Source organism: Camelus bactrianus, chromosome 5 (genome assembly GCF_048773025.1).
Source record: "Camelus bactrianus isolate YW-2024 breed Bactrian camel chromosome 5, ASM4877302v1, whole genome shotgun sequence".
NCBI lineage: Eukaryota > Metazoa > Chordata > Mammalia > Artiodactyla > Camelidae > Camelus > Camelus bactrianus.
In genome coordinates, this window is record NC_133543.1 from 57,304,616 (window position 1) to 57,327,857 (window position 23,242).

Below are 23,242 nucleotides of genomic sequence, written 5' to 3' on the forward strand. Positions count from 1 at the left end.
TGGAATGTGTATCTCCTAGGTCCTCTCTTGCCTTCTAAGATGGCCCACATTCTGTCTATCGAGTGTGTATCTCCCTGAATAAACTTGCTTTCACTTTACTATGCCTCGCACTTGAATTCTTTCTTGCATGATACAAGAACCTATTCCCTGGCAATACTGCCACTCTGCTTTCAACTCTCAAAAACTCCTTTTGTAAATGGAGGCTGGTGATAGGACTGAACTGCCCCTCCACCACCATTTTTTTAATAAAAATGCAAAAATAATTAAAATACAGATCAATGTGGATGATGAGAGATTAAGGCCACCTGAATATATTTCGCTGTTGGGGATGGGCTTTTTTTCTTCTCCCTCTGTTAGTAAAGAGATTCTGAGATAACAGTCCTCATGATAACCTTCAACAATATGAAATGACACCATTTGTACAAATTCCATACACTTGCTCATCTGGCTACTTTAAAAAAAAAAAAAAAACTCACAAAATCAGATTTATATTATCTGCTATGGTATCTCCCCAACAGTCCCAGAAATACAAAATACAAGGGTAGTGAGTTTGGCTATACAATCATTATTTCTTGCATAGACCAGAACTAAAGAAAAATCGATCAAGGTGATCAGTTCTAACTTGGGAAAGTTGTTTTCCCATTGTGTCTGAGCTGAAGCTGGCAGCAGAAATCAGTACTGCCAACTTTAAAGGTGCCCACCACAAGTGATCTAGTTGCCAAGACAGTCACTGAACAGACACGGTGAAAGTGGGCACAGCAGAACTGTACGACACTGCAGAAGAAGCCTTGTTCTCTTCACAGTGTACTCAGTTCAAAGCAAAGTAGCAAGGTTTTTGTTTGTTTTAGTTTCACACCTAGGTTCATTTTTGGTCACCACTGCATGTGTAGGGAAAAAAATTTTTTTCTTTTTGTGGTCAAAAATATTTCTTAAGCATTTTGGTGACCACTACGTCTAGGCCAAGAAGGAGCCTGACCCACAAAGTATTTATGATCCATGATGTGGAGAGAAGAAAGGCAGACCAGTAGGTGTACCACAGTTTGTACCAGATGAACCACCAAATGCAAATCAAAAGCAGACCTGAGGCAGACAGCAACACAGTGTCATGCTATCCTCTCATTCTCCTTTCTTTGACTCTGCTTCTTTCCTGCTTCCTTACTTTATTTACACAATGAGAAATCTACTGTCCACTACCGGATTTCAAGCAAGCCTGGGCATGTTTGTAAAACTGGCCTTGCAGAAGCCTGTTGGGCCTCTGGCCGTGGACTCAAAAACTGGGTCTGCTACTTAAAGTCAAACACATCTAGAAAAATCTGGCAAATTAGTAGGGGGAGAAGGGGGATTGTGTGACATTTAGAAAAATCTCCCAACAAAAGGACTCATTCCTAGGGAAGAGGGAGAGACTTATCTGCAGGACATGAGAACTGGTTTATTTTCCTCTCTCAAAATAATTTTTTTAATTGAGGTATAATTGACATACAACATTGTATTATTTTCAGGTATATAATACAATGATTTGATTTTTGTATATGTTGCAAAATGACCACAATGTCTAGTTTACATCTGCCACCGTATAGTTATGGAACTTTTTTCTTTGATGAGAAATTTTAAGATTTACTCTTTAAGCAACTTTCAAATATACAGTTCAGTATTATTAACTATAGTCACCATGCTATACGTTACAACCCCATGACTTATTTATTTTATAACTAGAACTTTGTACCTTGGACCCCTCCACTTATTTTGCCCCGACCACCCACACCCCTCACCACTGCAACCACCAATCATGCTAATCTTTTCTGTATCAAATTTTAGCAAATGCACTGCCGAAACAAGCGCTCAAAATAGTTCTTATGATTGTTTTTCAATCCTTAGAATATTGGAACACAGGGTCAGAATCTGTGTACCTAACAGAATCATCACTGTTAGAGGGTTAAACAGGATTTGGTAGCAGGTCTAAAATGTATACATTAGATGCCCTGCATCTGAGCCTGGCCTCTGGAGAGGCTAGGGCAGGGAAATGCAGTTCAAAACCAGACTGCCACTCACGGAGGCCCTGGTTGGAAGGATATTTATGCTATTAAGCCAAGGGACCCAAAAGTACCCAACTCCTCCATCAGCCTAGCCACCTCTGCTCCCCATAGGTCCTGGGAAAGATATTTAGAAGCAATAAGAAATGAGAAATCGAAGTCCCATATGCCTAAAATCCCCATGCAGACCTTGTTGCTTAATAGGCAAGGAGATGGTTTAGGCTTAAACTTAAAATGAGTTCTCTCCCTCCCCTTCCACCCAACTTGCGTCTTGGCATCTCCCATCCCGTTAGCCAGCTAGCCTCATGGGACAAGAAGCCAAAGTAAAAAGAGCCCAAATAGTGACCTGAAATCTGACCTAACAAAGCCTGAAAAGGAGCAGCAAGAGGAGTAGGGGCGGAGACCTTGGGATAGTGATCTAATGCTTAAATCACTGCATTCTAATAACACAATTGACCATATTAGTTTTCGAAGTGCAATTTTAGGGAGCCACTTCAGCAACCAGGAGAGGGAAAAACAATTAGGGAGTCAAAAATAACGTGGAATAAATCAATGCAATATTGCAATACCATAAGCCAAAAGGGGAAAACAAAAAAGTTAACAAGAATTTAAATATTAACACTGCTTCCTGGCACATAACACATAAAGGAGTGGCATTTTTCTGGAACACATCCACTTCTGTAATTACTTAACTGACTAACCCAATAAAGGCTAACTTTACTAAATTCCAACCTCACAACTAAGGGTTTTTCGCTCTTTTGATGTATCTTAAAACATCTTAAAAGTGCTTTAAACTGTCACTGTATGTAGATTTATTAGAAAGCTAATGGTGTATAATGTAACTGCTATAGTTTCAGTAAATAATAAAATCAATGCAGTCTCTTAAAACAAATACCCATGTAAATAATAAAATAATTCATAGTTCTTCAAATTATAATATTCATTATGTATGTTACTCAGAAAAAAAGAAAATTTCCAACTAAGGCATGGTTTTCAAACTTCTTTGTGGCCATGAAACCCTTCTCAAAAGCTCTGTTTTACACAGACATTCGCTATAATTTACTGTTTTACAACGAGTAAAAGCAGACCTGCTTCAGGGGTGTGCTAGTAAATATTTAACAAGGAGCACTCCAGGAAAAAACAATTTAAAGGTTTGCTGTTTTCTTCAGGGTAAATGCTCCCATGATGGCCATCCCTGAAGGAAGACTTGGGAAGAGAGGCAGCTTATCTGCTCCTGTGAGCAGCACACCTCAGAACCCTCTACACCACACCCAGCACACATTCTCCTCCACATCAATACCCCGAGGGGTCCAGTGTGAAAACTCAAGAGTAAAATAACTTTGTAACAGGGTAACTTTTTGATGATTATCTATAAGATTGCTAAATTGCTGCTTATTAATACTTAGAAATCCCATTTTCCTAGTCTTATGACTCAATAATAGAGCTTTAAAAATACACAGTAGGAATTTAGTAACCATCAAAAGACAACTCCCCCTCCTATTTAAATAACTTTTTGACCTTTAGCCTATGACGTTCCAGTATATACTTTAGATACATTTTGTCTCAAATTTGGTGTTATACGGAATTCTAAAGAGGGCACACAAATTATTTCTTAAAAATTTTGCTCTTAAAATGATAAACATCAGAACACACCGATATCTAAGACCCACTTTCCCTCCCTCTCCTTTTCCTTATTTCTTCCTCTGAAATTCTTTCATCTCCCTCCCTCTTCTTCACTATCTCTCTTGGAAAGTTACAATAAATTTGGAGCCAGGCAGCCTGCCTGATAGAGGAATTTGCAAAGAATCAGAGCACATTCAGTGCTTTACCCTTCTCAGCCTTGAACTGAAGGATATGGGCCTTTTGATTTGGGGGAGTCTAGAGAGAAGACCAGAAGCAAATTACTCTTCTTCTAGTGTTTCTGTCTCAGACAGGCCAGAGTCAGAGAAGTCAGATTCAGTCACATGACAGACAAATGCACAGTTAGAGAACTGCTGCCAGGGAGCATGACAGTTATCTATGGATAAAAGGATCAAGGAGGAACTGATCAGGAATCTCTCTTTCGCCATTTCTTAGCAATACCCATGTTTTTTCCCCTAATTTCATATGTTTACTTTCTTGTTAGCAAATAATCAGTCTATTTTTTATTTTTTTCTTTTCATGGCTCTCTCCAGCCACCCTCTTTTTTTTTTTTAAATATCGCTATCAGGGCACAAAAAGTAAACATTTCCTCACACATGCTAGGAATCCACAGTGAAATACAGCTCTCTCCTCAGGCAGATCAAGTTAACCAAACAAAAGAAGGGGGCAGGCAGAGTCTCCAGAGTAAAGTACAGACAGGAGCCTTGAAAGGCTGTCCTCCTCAGACTGCAGCCTGCTGAGAGGCTGAGCCAGCTCAGGATTCCACACATATTTATGTAGCCCCTACTATGTGCTTGGCACCTACTAGGCGCAGTGGCTCTGAAAATCAGTTCTACCATGCAAGAGCCCCAGTTTGCTCTCATTTTATTGTTTAAGCTGTCTGGTTTTTGTGGGGGCAGGCAGCTAGGTAGTCTGTTCTCATTCCAAGCAATATTTACATAACTTGCATACACACTGCAGGGACTTATCTAAGACTCAGAGTAAAAGTCCACTGGAATGTCCTCTGCCCCAGAGGGAGTGAGGAAAGCAATGTGAGGAGGGAGGAAGATGTGTCCTCTGGATCAAGGTAGGCATATTGAGCTTGGGGAGAGGGGCTTGTGAATGGCTGAAGACCTTCAAGAGAAACCACAAGGGAGGCTCTAGAATGTACTAATTTAGGGGAGAAGAGCTCCAGCAAGGAACAAGGACCGGAGAGGACGGGAAGAGAATGCTTGCTGATAAGAAGCTCACTGCAAGAAAACTGATCAGAGGGTGAACTTTCATAATCAGGAAATACTGGGGAGCGACTCTGGGGACCATGGCCCAGGGTGTGCAGCTGACAGGCCAGTTAGGTGGCTGGGGAGAGAACAGTGTCAACACTAGAAGGCAAATCTAGTGAACTAGAGCAAAGTCAGGAAAATGCCCCCTTCTCCAGGAACCGGAGACAATTCATCCTAAACCTGGAAATAGAAGGATGGTGGAATTAGCATAGGCTGAGCCAGGGAAGGAGCTAGAAAAAGAGCTAACACTCATACTATGTGCCAGGCACTATTCTAAGCACTTTCATGTATTGACCATCAACAAGAGCTCTGTGTGGTGGTTATTATTATACCCAGTTTACAGGTGCAAAAATTGAGAAACAGAATGGTTAATTTATTTCTGCACAGCTAATCAGTAATACAGTCTGGACAAAATCAGGTAGTGTCCCTCTTCAGTTGTAGAGCCCATGCCCTTAGTCACTATTCTGTAATACTATCCCAAGGAAGAATAACAAATGGAAACTGGGAAGAACAAGTTAATGTTTTCAAATGAACAAGTTAATGTTTTCAAATGAGACTGTGTTTTTACAACTTCATTCATTAGTAGAATGTGTCCTAAAATTCTTTCATATCAAAGTAAAGACATTTCTTCACATGGCAGATTTTGAGCACACTGTACAACAGACATATATTCACTTGGGAAATATTTATCACTTTCCCTATTCTAGGCACTGGGGTAAATGATGGAAAGTCCTGCTTTCCTAGAGTTTACAGTCAACTGTGGGAACTCAGTGGTCATAGATTATTACTGGAGAATGTAACATAAAGAAAAACTCTCAGACTTTTTAAAAATATCAAAACTTTAATACTAAATGCTACCAATTACTTATTCCCTATCATGGACCAAAAACTTCACATTTAATTGCAGTCCCTAAAGTAATTCTGTACCTATTTTACAAAGAAACTGAGGCACTAAGAAGTTAAATCAACTGGCCATAGTCACACAATGAGTAAGTGGCGGAGACTCAAATCTAGATCCCTCCATTTTAAAAGTCCTGTTTCCTCTACACAGAAATACAGAAGTCCAGTGAAAATAATGAAAGTCAGTGGTAGTTAACTAAAACCCCCATGGACTTTCTAAATCATAATCACAACTTTTCCACACTTTGAATATGTGAATTTTTACAGCAAAATCCACACATGCATTGGCCAAGGAGTAGGTTTGGGAGCAAGGAGGTGCTGGATTAAGGGCTTCGAAGTTCTGAAGTAGAGTCTTTAAAGGACCTATCTTTAGTTTATGATGAAAAATAGTTTGCATTTAGCTCCTTTTTTGAGGGTGTTGAAAGGTAATGGTGTTCTCATGACAGCCTTAAGGTATGGTGGTACCTTTACCTAACTCCTCACCTAGTGATCGGGTGGAATAAAGTCTCCTTAGTAATTAACCTACTTTGCATTTTTGTTGGAAAGCTCCTGGGTGGCAAATAATCTCAACATGTTCTTCCCTTACAGGTAGGGGGAAAGCCTGGGACACTGAGAACAGCTGTGGTTGAAACTCTGGAGACCCCAATTCAAGTCAAGGATCTCCCATCTCCTGTTTCATCCTGTTTTTACGGAAATACAAAGTAATGCAAGACAAGTAAAGGTAGCTCTACCCTCAAAATGGATATATTCTGTTTTACCACACACCCCATGATCCAGTGGCCATATGTAAGCATCTCCCAAGAAGAATGAAAAGTGAGAATACAGAACCAACATAGCAAGAAAAGAGGACTAAACCTGATAGGTCTTCATCAGGTGCCTCTATGATAATCTCTCTGGGATCCTCCAAGCGAGTGTCACTTTGTAGCAAGTCTTTATTTCTTTAGTCACAAGAGTATCCCCTAAAGTAATCAAAGCCTATAGGCCTTAATAAAAATTAGGCATTACCACTTTTTTTTTTTTGATGGGGAGGCAATTGGGTTTATTTATTTTTGGAGGAGGTCCATGGGGATTGAACCCATGACCTTGCGTATGTGCTCCACCACTTGGGCCATACCCTCCTCACTGCTTGACTCTAGTAAAGCTGTTGGTAGTTAGGTTCTTCTAATGCAGTGGTTCACAAACTTGGCTGCATACTAGAACCACCTGGGGAGCTTCTAAAACTACTGATGCCCAGGTTCCACCCCCAAGCAATCTGAATTGGTCTGGAGTTGCAGCCTGGACATCAGGACTTTTGAAAGCTCCCCGACTGATTCCAATGTGCAGTCAAGGTTGGAAATTAGCATTAATGTTACATTTGAAACATAAGATGTGATTGGCTTTCATCTAACTACTTAAAAATGATTGGTGAATTACTTGTTTACAGACAGGCCAGCCCCAGAATCCCTGGCCACCCTTGTTTAAGAGTCTGACTAGACCCCAGTGACCCCATTAAAAGGCAACTTTGATGGCATCTTTTCTGGATGGGCTAAGGCAGCAGGACACACACCTGAGCTGTGTACTTCTGTTGCCCTGACAAGCCCATGTGTCAGAATCTCTGTTCCTCTCCTGACATGGTGAGGGAAGTTACAGCTTCCAGCAGGTCAGAATCACTCCTATCCCCACTATCTCTGCTTTGTGTGTAGACCCTGCCTGGAGGCTGAGTATTAGTGACCCTTAGCCCTTTCAGAGGCCCAGACTCCTGGCAAGAAACGTAAACTTGCTGAAAATGATCCTGCATTTTTGTATCAAAGGAGAGGGGTCTGTCTTTACTTCTGAGAAAAGAACTTCTCTATAATAACCTCAGTTCAAAAGTTTGCTCCTGTCAAGTATATTTATCTCACCTTACCCATTTGTTTTTGTATTTCATTCTAAAAATATTCCACAAGTTTTCATCCAGAGGAGGTTAACACCTTTTATTCTATTTTAGTCAAAGCATTCTGAAGGGATTATACATTATTCTACGGGCAAATGGAAAAACTTGGGAAAATCTATAACATTCACTTCACTTATTTCCACCTCACCAGACATAATGTACCTATAGTATTTCTCTGTCACTGATTTCATTACTATTGTACTTACTAATATGTGGAAAATGATTTGGTGTGTAGTCAAAAAATGAAGGGAATTTAAGGCATGTGTATTTCAAAAGCAGTCAACAGGTTATATAGCATCATAAATATTTACAGTGTTCATCAATTTCAAAGGCTTCTATTTATTATTTGACTTACACAGTTTAGAACCTATATAGACATTATTGTAATTATTTCAAGATCATAAAAGATTTTTTTACAATAATATTAGCAAAGAATATGAAAACAAATGTATGTACGTATATGTATGACTGAAACATTATGCTGTACACCAGGAACTGACACATGTAACTGACTATACTTTAGTTTAGAATATTACAAAAAATAATACTAGCATATTAATATTAGCTGCTGTTTAAAAAGGCATTTCCATTTGACTCAACATAAAACATAAAAGAATGCTACAACACCAATGTTGTACCATGCAACATTATACAATACAGGAAAAAGGAAATGTGTGAGCTCGTAATTTCCAAGATGGCAAAAACCAGGTCTGTTACTCACTATTGTATGTTCAGCACTTAGCACTGTGAGGAGCACAAGGTTAAATCAATCAGTAAATGTTTAAAGAGAATAAACATGGAAGGAATATAAAAGGAAAGGAAGGAGGAAGGAAGTGAGAATATTATGGAAAGTAAATGGGAGAACATTTCACAAATTCTGGTATGGAACCCTTCTTGTTTTGACCACATTTATTACCCTTGCTGTAAATAAGGTCTTAGAAAACCAAATATTTTTAAATCTTGGTTATTAAGACTATGCAATCACATGCATACTGTCAGAACTTTTTGGCTGCCAGTGACCCCACTATTTTAAACAAATAAACTACTTTTAAACTACTTTTGTTCACAAAACTATTATAAAATTCCAGTTCTGAGCTGACTTCAGCATGTCTATTTCCAGATGCTCAGTGTTGTCTAGAATCAGTCTCTCTCCCTCTCTTCCCCTCCCTTTCTCCCTCTCTCTCCCTTTCCTTATTGGCTTTATTCTCAGGTAGGGTCCTGCATGTGGTGGAAAATATGGCCCCGGTAGTTCACAGACCTCTCCCTCTTTGAGAATTCGTATCAATCTCCCAAAACAGGATTGTCCTGCTTAGACAGGTCACAAGCCCATACTTAGATCCATCTCTACTTCCAGAAGAGTAGGGTATTGTGATTGACCAACCATAATCACTCAAAGCAGGAGAAAGGCAGTTCTCAAAATACAGGCTATGGAACAAACAAAAAAGTTAACCTATCTATGAAGCATGCAAAAGACTTAAAATATAAAACCAAATTTTTTTAAAAGATGTGAAATCATACATTTGTTAAGGTGACAAGTATGTAAAAGAAAACGAAAAAGAAAAATGTAACCATCAAAAAAAAAATTAGAAGAAATTCCTCTAAAATATTAATAGTGGTTATGTTTAGGTGGTAGAACTCTGGATAATGTTTTTTCTTGTTTTCTCTTGTTGACAATTTTCTTCACTGACCACCCACCATTTCTATTATTAAAAATTTTCATAATATATAAAAGAAAGAACAGGTCTTGCATTATAGGTACCTGTATATACGTTTTATTTCACTTCCCAAATTGTGAAAGACAGGGCCAGTTTTGTGCAACTTGGTTTCTTTCACAACACCTAATACACATTACCTTGCCCTTACTAGATATTCAGGAAACATCTGTTGCACAAATGTCAAAACTTAGCTCCTTTACCACTTGTCATCCTGCCTAAAATCCCTGCACTTGTAACTTCTTTGTAGTAAGATAATGAAGACTTCTGGTAAACCAAAAATGTTTTCCAAGAAATGTATTTCACACTTTAATTAATCCCCAAAAGCAAATCTACATTCTTGTAAAATGCAGTAGGAAAGGGACAAGGAAAAAATAAGTTTTATGGGGAAAAGGAGGGAGGTAAATTACTTCCAAGGATAAAGAAAGACACATTCTCCTAATGGAGTATTTTATATTCTAGGAGTCTACAGAGAGGAAGCATAGGGGGAGAAACTTTCTTTAAACTATGTGTATTTACCCTTCCCCATTCTGATTATCCTACGTGGTGTATAGGGGAACACATTTAGTTAGATGTTACCGAGATAGAATGCTGTGGGAGGCATCTATTTCCCAGATGCTGGGCTTAGAGTAAGTTCCAAATAGAAGAGCAGGGAAAGAGCAAACATTGTATTTTTACTGCCCTATAGTATATTAACCAGTTTTGTACCTATTCACAAATTCATTTCAGCATTCCCCACTGTATGTGTGTAGATATATTTATCAATATCCCCCATCTCTGATTATATTCTTTCATAAGGCCAATTAGATGATAAGATCTCACAGCACGTTTAAGAAGAATTACCACAACCTCAGAAGAATCTAATCTTCCTTAACCTTGATTGGACCCTTAACCGGTAGTCTCAGGGAAAGTACTTAAAGCAAAACAAATGCAAATGCAAAAAAAAAAAACAGCTCTCTTTATTTTAGGTGAGATCCTTGCAGGCCAGGAGTGAAGTAGTTTGTGGAAAACTGGGCAAAGACAAAAAAAGGGGAAATTAATCTGAAAAGTCACTTTTTATGTTTTACTTAATAATAACAAGTCGAATATTCACAAAAATCTTTCTCTGTAAGGAAGGCTGGAAAGGTGCCTGGTTAGTGCTAGAAATTTGTCCTGGGATTAAGTGAAAAAGCTACCATACATACACACATATGTTAAAACAATCTACTGAAATTCCTTTGTTTAGCCTGGAAGATAAGGGTTAATGAATAAAGGGAAATAACAGGCAGAGAGGACATTCTGTTATTGCAAGAATTTGGTGAAGTTACAATAGGAAAGGGAGGGAGCTATGGTTCTGGTCTCAGTTACATGGAACTCAGCTGAGAAACAATACTTGCAGGAATATGCTACTGGTTCTTTCATGAGTATGTTTTTATTATTTTATAACTGCTATGGAGATTTTTTTAAAAGATAAAACCAAAGAGATAAGGAATAAAGACATGGAGTTTTAACTTGGACTTTGCCTGTGGTTAGCACTTAAACTCTGGTCAAATTACTCAACCTAGTATAAGGGGACACCAATTTGACTGAGTTGGGAGGAAATGATAATAAATGGCTGTAAAGCACCCTATTATAAATACCAGTGGGATCAAGATTTAGTAGTTTTTATTTTTGTTTTTCTGATTAAATGTAAATTACACATTTAATTTCTTAATCCTGAAAACAACATTTTTTCAGCAACATGTTAGCCAAAGGTCCCTGAGTCTTCCTAAGGCTGCACATAGGTGACTGTGCATACAAACCCATTTAAAGGAAGGAAATATCAAGGTGTAGTTCTGTATTTTCTGTACCTCTGAAAATACCAAGGTATAGTTCCTAGCAAAAGGGTTGTGATATTTTATTTCAAGGTAAAAAAATTGACACATGTTCCTTGGGCAGAATATCCTTTAAAGGCCTCAAAATCAGCCCAGCCAAATCATGCTCTTTATATATATCTTTCTTCTTCTCTCCTAACCTCTGTCTTATCTCGACATCCCCAGGAGTTAGTGGTGTCATCATCTACTCAGTTGCAGAAACTTCAACTCCTACCTCTCATTATTTAAATTGGTTACTGGCTCCTGTAAACTGTCTTCAAAGCTGCTTCTTGTTTTCCTTATACCCAACAACTCCACCCCATCACTCTTCCTGCCAAATCTCTCCCTCTTCCTCTGCCTTACCCACCCTAATAACAGGGTATACTTAGCTGAAACGAAATAATTAATGTATATTTATAAATCCCTTGAAGAAAGCAAAGCAAATTTAAATCTGGTTCATCAGTTGTCAACTACTGAAAATAAATTGGATTTTATAAGAACTTATAAAAATTTCAAATATGTATTAAAAAAAGAAGGAATAATGGACCTTCATGAACTATCACATGATCCTGTCCATTTCTCTCCCTACTTTTTTCCCTGGAGTATTTTGAGGCAAATTCTTTCATCATATCAGCTTACCAATATATATTTCATATACTGAATTTTTTCAATTTTAGTTACATTCAAGAAAAGTGAGAAAGGAGAAATTTGTAACTGATGGTCTGGGAACACAATTTGTTCCCTTAACAATGAAAGTTTTTCATAGAGTTTTTAGGACTTTTTCTTAATTTTCTATTGTCCTTCCCTTCATAAATTGCTCTTTAAGTCTCATAATCATATTTAATCTCATAATTTAAATAAAAGTAGGATTTTTAATGCTAAATTGTGGGTTCTCAACTAATAAATTGTCCTCAAGTAAAATTAAATTCTTGAATTTTACTCCTAGATTAACAAAAATTTATAGGTCACATACTTGAATTTTAAATAAGGGCCTAGACTATCTTTTGTCAAGGAGCTCAATTCACTTATTCTCAGAGTATCCCATAATTCAGTATTACTCCAAAGTGAATTATCTCAGTCTTCATTCTTTTGTAAATTATCCTATAATCTGACTATTCTATTCAATATGTATTAATTCATTCACTCTTATTCATCCTTGTTATCAAGAAAGCACCTTTCCTTCAGAAATGTTTATTTTTATTAATAAAATTTAGAAGGCCCTTTTGAGAATTTATGCTTGTTTGAAAACCCAGATCTGGATAAATTCAAATTTTGTTTTGTTTTGTTGTTGTTATTGTTTTAAGAAAACCGGCAAATCATGAATCTTTGTATTTCATAGATTAACCAGGGTTCCATAGATGAGCCTCAGGGGGGTCCATAACCCTCTAGGGATTCTGTTAAGAAGAATGTAGGAATAGTGAGTTCATTGCAAGTGCCATATGCAGTCTCCATGCCTTCACTCAGATTTGAAATCCTCACCTCCAGGTTTCTGTCTCCCATCTACCAATTCAGATATTATCCATTCTTTATAAAGGCATTCGCAAGTTTCATCTCCATTATGAAATCTTCCTAGATACTTGAAACCTTCAATTATTTCCCCACTTCAATGAGGCATAGCACTTTGATCTAGATCACACAAGTCAGTACTTGTATATTATCTCCCTGTCCTAACTACATTATGAGGACAGAGGACAGATAAGAGTTCTTAAGACCTTCAAATGTCTCCAGACCTTTAAGTAGTACTGCACATACATGAGATTCTCAATTCATTCTTGATTAATTAGGATACAAGGGAAGAGTTTTAGGAGTCTGAGGGGAAAAGAAATGAAATTTACATCCAAGTACCATAGTGCCCCTAAAATCATATTGAAATAATTATTATACATGCAATTTGAAGATGCTGATATAAAAATAGGTCTACATTAGTTATTCCCAAGACCACTTGTATTTGTACCTTACACATTCTTAGGATTTTATTTTTTCTGATTCATATAGCAGGCCTATGTTTTAGCCCAGCTTACTAAAAACAGAGTCTGAGGGAGACTGAGTGCTCTTGCTTTATTTTTTATTTATGAGGAGAGGCAGGAAAGAATGGGAAGCTATGTGGGGGGGGGGAGCTGTATGGAAAAACTGTGCCATGGGGTAGTCAGTTAGTGAAAGAGAGGAAGGAGGGTGATGACTGATCTGCCACACTCTATTTTTATTGATCAACATTCACCCCATGTGAGTTAACACCCAGCCCATTGATTGCATTGCATCATCCAGATTCTTGGGCAACCATTTGTGAAGCCAGTTACCATGCTCTTCAGTGTGGTGTTTCATCCAAGTCCCAGAGGGGTAGGGGGAACCAGAAACTCCAAATGATTGGCACAGTGGCAGCCAGGAAGAGCCAACATCCCAGACAAGCAACTGGTCAGCCCCAGGCAGCAGATCCATGCAGGGCCTAGCGTAGTCAGTCACTCCTGTTCATGGCTAAGACAAAGCAACCAGCGCTGTGGGGCAAGAGGGGATCTAAGGAAATGCATAAGATGCCTCTGATGTGGTCTATCATAAGGTTCAGAGGACAAGAAGACCACTTCTCATTTTCTCTGAGATGTCTTTCCCTGAATTCTCAAAAGGACCATATGTTAACTACAGTAATCAAATGGATGCCCCAGCTTTCATGCTGCTTGCACAGCACAAGGATTCTTGCTCACTTAAATGGAATTATATTATCGCGTATTTGAGAGAAAGAGGCATCCCTCTGGCCAGCTATACCATATAAGAATGACCAGTGGGAACTAGCATCTCTGTTTTCCATGTAATACATGAGATATAAATAATCTGAGACTTAAATCAAAATGTATCCTATGCCAATTATATAAATCTATCAGGGCACTCAAATGGGCAGCTTCCACAAGAAAATGGTTTATTGGTAAAATTGTTCATTATGCAAACTCTAAGAGAGGGTGACACATTTCAGTTTTTATGTGCAGCAACTATTTTCCATCTGAGCCCTTGGGAGACGGAGTAAGCCCACTCTAATCTCAGGCAGAGAAACAGGAAATATTTGCAGGGCCTGGGGCAAGAGCACAAATGGAGGCCACTGCCTACTGGCTGCCCCCACTTCTGCTTTCCCCCTCCTCCTCAGACCCACACCAAGAAGGGGGGTCTCTGGAGTATCCTCATGGACATTCCAGCACATTCGTCTAAGGAGCCCACACCACAGGAGTAGTGCACAATAGGGAGGAGAGATACAGGGAAGGGACACTACAGGCTCCGATGGGTGCTCTGAGTTGTCTGGGCAAGGAATTCAGAGGTCCCAGGAAGCCAGAACATGGTTTAGAAAGGGGGTTGTCCTCAGAAAATCACAGAATTGCACATTTTACCATGGGTAGTTGAGGGTAGTGAACTGGTTCTGTTCTGTTTAGGCCTGGAGGCCTTCCCACAAGTTTCTAGGGGCAGTGTCAGTACTGATTGTTAACTGAAGATGACATACTAGCATTTGGGATGAGTGGTTGCAAATTTTTCTCATGAGAGATCGAAGGTTTTGTTGTGCAGCCATTTCTGTTTTGTTACCCTATCATGTAACCTAGCCAAGAAATTGATTACTGACGTTCAATGGCTTATACTGTAGAGATTTTCTTGAGCAGAGAATTATCAACGCAGAATGGTATGAAGAATTATATGGCAAGGAACGGTTAGAAATTATATGGTGAGAGGTCACTAGGTGATAATTATAGCTTCACTTTAAATCACGTATTGCAAAATAACCTGTTTGTTTCTCTTGTGGATGAGGCGGTAGAATTTGAGGATTTAGCCAATTGCCCAACTTAATTTCTCAGGGAGAGCCCTTGTAAGTAATTCATTTTTCTGGCATGAAATGATATTTTATACTATTTTGATTATAATTTATGCCATTTGCTCTTCAATCTGAGAGATTTATTACATCTTGTGAGAAAGTAGCTAGTGGCTTATTTTATATCCCTTAACTCACACATCTAATTAGATGAGCAAAACACAATTAGCATCTAAATTTCACACCACTTTGGAAGAAAAAAAGTCTTTACTGAAAGCCAATTATGAGTCTTAAGAAATGAGTTGCCTGTTAATTCAGAGAAGCAAGTGGGGAAAAATTTGAAAGCACAAAAATAAGCCAGTAAGGCTTCTATGAGGTCACCAGAAGAGAAAGCAGCTTTGGTACAGGAGCGCCACATGGCCCTGCAGCTTGAGCTATACTAACTCCATATGGAGAATTTTCACTAGAAAAGTGCTAATAAAAGAAGGAATTCAAGACTATACCTTAAATTTTGTATGGCATTTTGCTTGAAATATACTGGGCAGGTTATGGCCGTTATTTAAAAAAACTAAAGCTTCTATGGGATGGCAGTTGCCTTCATCCTACCAGAGACCCAGGGCTGCCTAACAGGACTACCACTGTTACTGTTCACATGGCAGGGCCAGGGAGAAAAACAGGGGTGAGTTGCTTATGGACTGAGAAGTTTTACCACACATTCTCTGTATTTCCAGTCAGACCTAGTGTTCTCTTCCTGTCTTACTCTTTTTAGCCATATGATCTTAGGCAAATTACTTAGTTTCTCTGGCTGATAGCATCCTAGTCTCTAAAAGGGAGATAATAAATCTACTTATGGCCAAAAAAAGGATTAACAGAAACAACATATGAAAACATGTCTGGCAACTAGTAGGCTCTAAATCTAGGTAAGTTTCCAGCTGCCTCCTAGCTTTTAAATATATGTGGAAATGAGAAGCCAGGCTATTCCTACCCTGTTATCTTTATTGCCTAGAAATTCAATCTCACAGTACAGGAAATAGCACAGAATCTAAGGTTGAAATTGACAGAGATCCAGAACAGGGGAGATGGCTGTACCCTTCTTACCTGAGAATTACTTAACTCTAGTGAAACAGATTCTCAAAGGAATGAGCATATTTTTTTGAAATTTTAAATACCTATTTTTAAATTTGTTTACTATTTAGGAATTTTACTTTATGGACACTTTTTAGAAACAATCTTTGCTCCACACATTAAAGGATACTTTAATGACACCCTCAGACTAGGCTCATATGATCATGTTAAAAAAAAAAAGTGTTGGCTAGAAAGTAATGTTCTTGGCAACTAAAAATAGCCTGGTGTCTGTCCTTTCCACCACTATGCTGAAAGACTCTTTTCAGTTCTCAAAGGTGTGTGGTCACTAAAACATGAGCAAAACTGAACTGTTTGACATGGAACTCAAGCTTGAGGACTTCAGAACACATATTCCTTTTAGTGAGAGGGTGCCTTGTTCATCAGAGCACTGCAATATTAAGGAATATATTATAGAAATAAGCCCTTTGTTATCAAATAGCATAAAGAATGTTCAAAACTTACAGTAAGACTCAAGTAAGCTTTATCGATTTGTCTAGAGAAAATACTCACCATCCATAATACGTTTAATATCTATGCATAGGTGAGGCTCAACTAATTCTGAAGGTAAGAGAATCACCTAAAAGATGCTTTTTTTTGCTATAATAGAAACTATAAACATTACCATCTTCTTATTTCATGTCTCTGAATAGTATGATTTGAATGATACAAATTAAAACAAAAATCTATCCTGTGTAAATATTTAGTTAACAATTATGGTATAGTTGAATAAAGTTTCACTGATAAAGATGAGGCCTTATTTGAGTTTCATTACTTCTCCAAAAAGTGCTTCATTTTACGTAGTTCCATTTTGCCTATTACTTTTTGCCACCTCTGTTATATATCAATAATCAGAAGAATAAAATATAGTATAAATTAAAGAGGGAGTTGGATCACATAATTTCTAATATTTCTTCTAGATCTAATATCCTAATTCAATTATAATAATATTTCATAAATAATATAAAGAGAGAGGAGAAAAACACCATCAAAGCAACAGTGAATTAATTTAAACACCTGAGGTGTAGAATCCTTTCTGAAATCCAATCAGACAATTCTTTTTGGATGGATTTGACTGTATACAAATTCATTATTATAAAGTAAATTATAGTAACTCAAAGAACCTAGGTCCCTGGAGAGTAAGCAATACACTCATGGTTATATGTCAATCCAATGTAAATTTGTTAAACTTATCAAATATCAAGAGAGAAGAATCTTTAAATAACAGTTAGATTTTATTTGTGTCTTAGTCAGTTGAGGCTGTGGTAACAAATACCATAGACTGGGTGGTGTTAGGGCTCAGGGCAGGTTGCCTTCAAATATGCCAAGGTGGCATACTGATTATTTTGAATTGAAGTTACTTAAGAGACAGCCAGTGCAAGCACGATGCTTTGACCCTCTTCTGTGTCTCCCTGAAAGCAGGAAATAAATTTCCCATGTGAAAGGTACACTACCTGAATCTGAAGAGGGAGCATCCTTATCACCAGAGATAGGGAATTCAGGGCCAAGAACCCTGTATAAAAATCCTTGTTACTTCTTTACTAATTTACTACCCTAAGTCCAAACTCTGTTCAGATGCTTTACCAATACCCAAGCCTACGTTTCTTGTCTTGTCAATTCTTCACAAATTTATTGTTTCTTTGTCTAAAAAGTATAAAAACTACTGCCTTGGCCACTTCTAGGATCCTATTTCTATGAGACCTCCATACATACAAATTAATTTTTTTCTCCTGTTAATCTGTGTTGTGTCAATTTAATTATTAGATCAGCCAAAAGAACACAAAAAGGGTAGAGCTGAGGTTAGAACCACTAGGGATACACCCGAGTGACTGCCTGCAGAGCTGGCTTGGTCTATGATACACAGTAAATAGAAAACAGCACTGGAAAGGACTTCATGGACTATCAAAGGTCTTAGTTTTCAAGGCTTTATGTTGCTAGTTTACTGCAAATAATGATATGAGTATCTACCCCGAATTACTGACCCAAAGTGCCTCCTGAGAGCAGACTGGAGACCAAGGGAGCCTGGGGTTCTGATTCAGTGGAGCAGAGAGCACCATCAGCTGGAAGTTTGATTACCCACCCCATCAGCCACATGTAACATTGTTTTTACCTTTTAGTAATCAGCAATACTTACTAAAGGAGTCAATTTTTTACATTTTAGAAACTTAATTCAGGTTAACTATCTGATATAATTCTAACTTTAGTAGTTACACCAGTAGGTACCCAGTTTGTCTTTGTTATTTAATATAAAGTCTAGACTAAGGAATGTGTAATTTCAAAATTGAGAAATCAAGGTTATTTTTTAGCCAAAAGGAGAAAAATTCAAAATTATTTCAAATTGGGGATCAGAATTTGTGACAATTCTTCCCCAGATACATGGAATCCAGTGTTCTGAACATGTTAGCACATTTTGAGATGCTTAATATTAACTGATTTTTTTTTAGGCTGAGTCACTGATTAGGTGTATTTGAACCATCCTTTCCCCATTCCCAAAACATTTTTGTTGCTCTATTACTTAATAATAACACTTTCTGCTTTTTAAATTATCTTATAGCTGATAGTAACAGTTAATGCTTAAGATAAATCTGAATTTAAAACAGTATCAATGAAGTAATACATAAATTTTCCTTCCAAAACTCATTAAAACTGCTTTAAATCTAAATCACAACATGCTAGATAATTTATAAATATTCTTTTCATATGGTTCATATGATGTCATTTGATTTAAGGAATGTTTCACCAAGACATAATTAAACTGCTGAAAAAAATACAGTGAGAATACAATTATAACACATAGATCACTGAAATAATAAAAATTGAGAAATCTGAGATAAAAACTGAAAAAATCTGGCTTTACTAGTATATCTAAGTGTTTAAAATATTATAACTACAACTTTAAATTATTATAAAACTACAACTTATTTAGGCTGAACATAATTCACAGTTGACATTGTAAGCTTGAAGTAAACACACAGAATATGCTAGTTAGCACGCTCTATGAGTAAGTTACAGGATGTAAACAAGACCAGAGAAGTGGTATCATTGTAGGTTAGCCCAAATGGAGACTGATTGTATTTTGCAAAAAGGAAAAAAGACAGACAGACAGACAGACAGACATTCAGGGTTCCTTCTACTTCATCCCAACAACCCTTTATATTGTCTCTCCTATTATGACACATTTCTTTCTAGTGGTCTTACATTGTTCTCTTAAGTTTACTCTCAAGAACAATCTAAATAGCAGTTTGTTTTCTACTTGCAGTTTTGTAATTGTCATAATTGCTGCAAGGGACTAACCAAAAGTACAAATCTGACATATAAGCAGCAGAATAACATTGTTTGGATTTAATACTGCTCAACTGTAGAAATAATTCATTGTCTCGGCCTTCACCCCATTTGTGTCTGCCATTTCCTATGGATTTAAGCTTGTTTCCATTGCATGAACTGATGACACAACTGAAAGCATATTTATTCATCTGCTAACTCTTGAAAGGGTTATAGGTCATTACCACCTACATTACACTACCAACATCTATGAAGAATCAATAAACATCTATTTTCTAAGCCCAAGTAGACTCCGTAGAGTTCTATTTTTCAGCCATTTTCTGCATTTTCTTCTATGAGTCTAAATAATACTAATACATAATAGCTAACATTCTTTAGTTATTTTTAGTCTTTTTCTTTTTTTAGTTTTTTAATCCCTATTTTAAAACTTTGTAAAAAAAAAAAAAACAGGACTACTGGTAAGAAATCTGACATAATGAAAGAGACACTACACAAAGCTGTAGGGACAGAGTAGATAGAATCCTAAAAGTTTGTTTGTTTGTTTTGGTTAAGGTACAAGAAAATAATCTCCATTTGGTAGGACCAGCCATTTTGAACTCTGTAAATGATACTACGTCTCTGGTCTTATTTATATCCTGTAGTTGTGTAGTATGAGGCAGGTACTAGTTTTATTGTCTCCTTTCATATAGGTGTGATTAAGTAACTTGTCTCTGGTTACAGAGATAGCAAGGGTTCAAATCTGGACGGTCTGGCTCCCAAATCCTTGTTGTAAATTACTATATGATGTGGCCTCTGTGCCCATAACCATAAATTGAAGCCCAGAGCAAAGCAGAGTCCTCTCTGAAACTGAAGACATCAGAGGTATGCACATCTCAAAAGTACACACCATTACCTGATGCTACAGATCTCTCAGCAGGCCACAGGTCCACGTCCTGTATCAGAGGTTCTGGTTAAGGCTTTTCCTACTCCTCTTAGTCCTATCTTCAGGCTCTTCATGCAGCATGACAAAGAGAGAAATCCGTCAGGCTCCCTTCCCTCCTGGGACCCATTTTCTGAAGGAAGTAGTCATTGTGCACATAATTTGTGGTGGACAGGATAGGACCAATCTTAGTCAAGATTATAAGTTATAGAACATTTGTTACTTTCTCAGCTAGCAAGACCCATTTCTGACCCTCTTGATTTACTTAGAACTAACCTGCTCCTGACACTCAATAACCTCACACAGTGTTGCCCTTGAGCTAACCAGAGCCCCCCATAATGTCCTTTCACTCAGCATTCCCCTCCACCTTGAAGTCTCATTCTTCAAACTACCTCTCTTTCTGTGGTAGAAAGTGCTAATTATCCCCAGTATCTGAACATCCCTTCTTCCATAATGACAGAGCTCCCATTTTCTGGTCTCCTTGCAGATAGTTACAGCCATGTGACTAAGTTTTGCCCAAGGGATATGAACATACCTTGTGTGTACAATTTACAGTGTCCTTAAAGGAAGGTGGTGTATATTTCTTCCCCCTTTCCTCCTGCTTGCTGGCTGCAATGCAGATTTACTTTCTGGCATGAAGCATAGCAGATAACAAGACAGAAGGAGTCTAAGTCTCCAAGTCTCAGGGAATGCGACGCCAGAGTTGGACTGACAACTTTGTGAACTCAAAAAGACTTTGAGGATAAGACAAAGAAACAGCCTTCTCCCTTGTTTACTATTATCGGGAGTATTTTTGTTACTTGCAGGCAACCTTAACATCACTATTCCCCCTCTTTCTGCTATTAAGCAGCAAGACTTGTGGCTTTGTAATATAAACAGAATATCCTCTCTATACCACAGACCTTTGTGAGCTGGTCACTCCTGTTTCAGCCAGTGAATATTTTAAAAATTTGGAAAAATCCTCTCTTAAGACAAAAACTCAGTTGCAAGGCCACTGACATGCATAATACTATTTTTGCTTTCAGAGGCTTTCAGAAGTGAGTATCACGTAGCTTTGTCTTTTTGCGTCATTACCATCTAAAACCCTAACATCCCAGTTCTGCCAGCTAGATCAACACCTCTGCCAACTAGAGCAAAGATTGTGCTTTGCAAAAGCAGAAGAGAAAGTCACAATAATAGTCTTCAAAATATTATCCTGTTAAACTACCTGAAGGAAAAGAGCTAAGTCTTGCTCTTTTGCATTCCTTAAGCCATTTCACATCTACATAGCCACCAAAGTTCATCTTTTTTAAATGACAGATAAAATCAGAGACAAAAAGTAGATTAGAGGTTACCATGGCTGGGAGGAGGAGACAGGGGGAGCTACTGCTTAGTAGGTATAGTTCTGTTTGCAGTAATAGAAACTTTTTAGAAATAGATAGTAGTGATGGTTACCCAATATTACGAATGTAACTAATGTCACTGCATTGTACACTTAAAAATGGTAAAAAAAAAAGGGGGGGGGCATGTTTTATGTTTTTATAAATAAATAAATAAATAAATAAATAAATAAATAAATAAATAAATAAATAAATAAATGTATCACAATAAAAATAAATGAATAAAATGCCAGAAAAAATGTCCATTAAGGGAATAGAGCATGATGCCCACTTCTGAAGCCTCATCTGTCCCTTCCTACACCACTTCTTTTTATTCTATTTTCTAATTTTTTTGTTTGCTTTTAGAGGTTAAAGAACATGTCTAAGAATGCTGCAGTGGTAATCAGCATATTTTATTTGCTAAGCTAAACAACTGTAAATAAAAGCACTTTTCTTTGGACATGGTTTCTTCCATTTATTTTTAATTATGTGAGGGCAGGAGAAGTAACTTCTTAGCCATTCGTACCAAGATTCTTTTTACAGAGAGAGACTTTATTTGAGCAGAGCTCTGAGGGGAAAGAGAACCTGAGCTGGGGAAGAACACTACTTCAGCTACTCCACACAGCAGATGAGAGAGGGAATACTTGAAATACATGTAAGACTGTTAAATCCATCTCCTCAGTTAATTAACAAAGTATCTCTCCTCTAAAATTGTGTTGGATTTTATATAGGATTTACAGAATCCCCTTCATATTTTTATAGTCATATTTTATATAGGATTAACAGAATCCTCTTCATATTTTGGTTTTCTGGAAAGATTCATCTAAATCAAAAAATTCCAAAGCTCCTCATTTAGGAGAACTAAAATATATTTTTCAAAAAGTCCTTGATAGGAAGCAAAATGACACTATATCCCAGGACATTAACTAAGGCAATGATGGTAGAAGGACCAGATGGACTAGAAGAAAGAAAAATATAAGGAAATTTAAAGCAACAAATAAAGCAAAAGTATTCTAAAATCTAAGTGGGGATCTAAGATGAGATCTAAACAGATGTAAAGAGGTCAGGGATGATTGAAAAAACTGGCAATCTTGAATGTCTTTTCCATTTCCTAACTGCCACTCAGGGTAATTTGATCTTCTCTCCCTTCTACATGTGGAACAGCCATATAGTGATTAGACTGAAGCTGGGCCAGAGAAGGGTAGCAGGATAGGAAGAGCTATTATGGTGTGACTTGTTGAAAGAGACTCTGTCCAGAATCAAATTCCTCCACTGTCTTGCCTCAGTGACCCAAATTTCCACCCTTTGAACACATTTGCTTTGGTTCAAGGTATTACTGTCACAAGAAGTTTTCTTAAGCTATAACTCTCCCATAACCCAAAGCTATGGGATTTCTCTGTCACTGTGAGCTCAGAAGGCCATAAGGAATAAGGCACAGGACAGCTCAGTTTCTGTATGTGGAGGGCCCCATGGTCTGTTCTTTCTGTGTCTCAGTCA

General features: G+C 37.6%; 1 long non-coding RNA gene across 1 annotated transcript in view; it reads left to right on the plus strand.

The window, feature by feature from the left end:
- The first annotated feature begins 2,855 nt into the window (after nt 1-2,855).
- LOC141577718 (uncharacterized) overlaps nt 2,856-23,242 on the plus strand; it is a 29,372-nt gene continuing 8,985 nt past the window's right edge. Inside the window, exons 1-2 of the long non-coding RNA XR_012507052.1 lie at nt 2,856-4,737; nt 6,419-6,551. This is a non-coding gene — a long non-coding RNA (uncharacterized LOC141577718). The remainder of the gene's footprint in view (nt 4,738-6,418; nt 6,552-23,242) is intronic.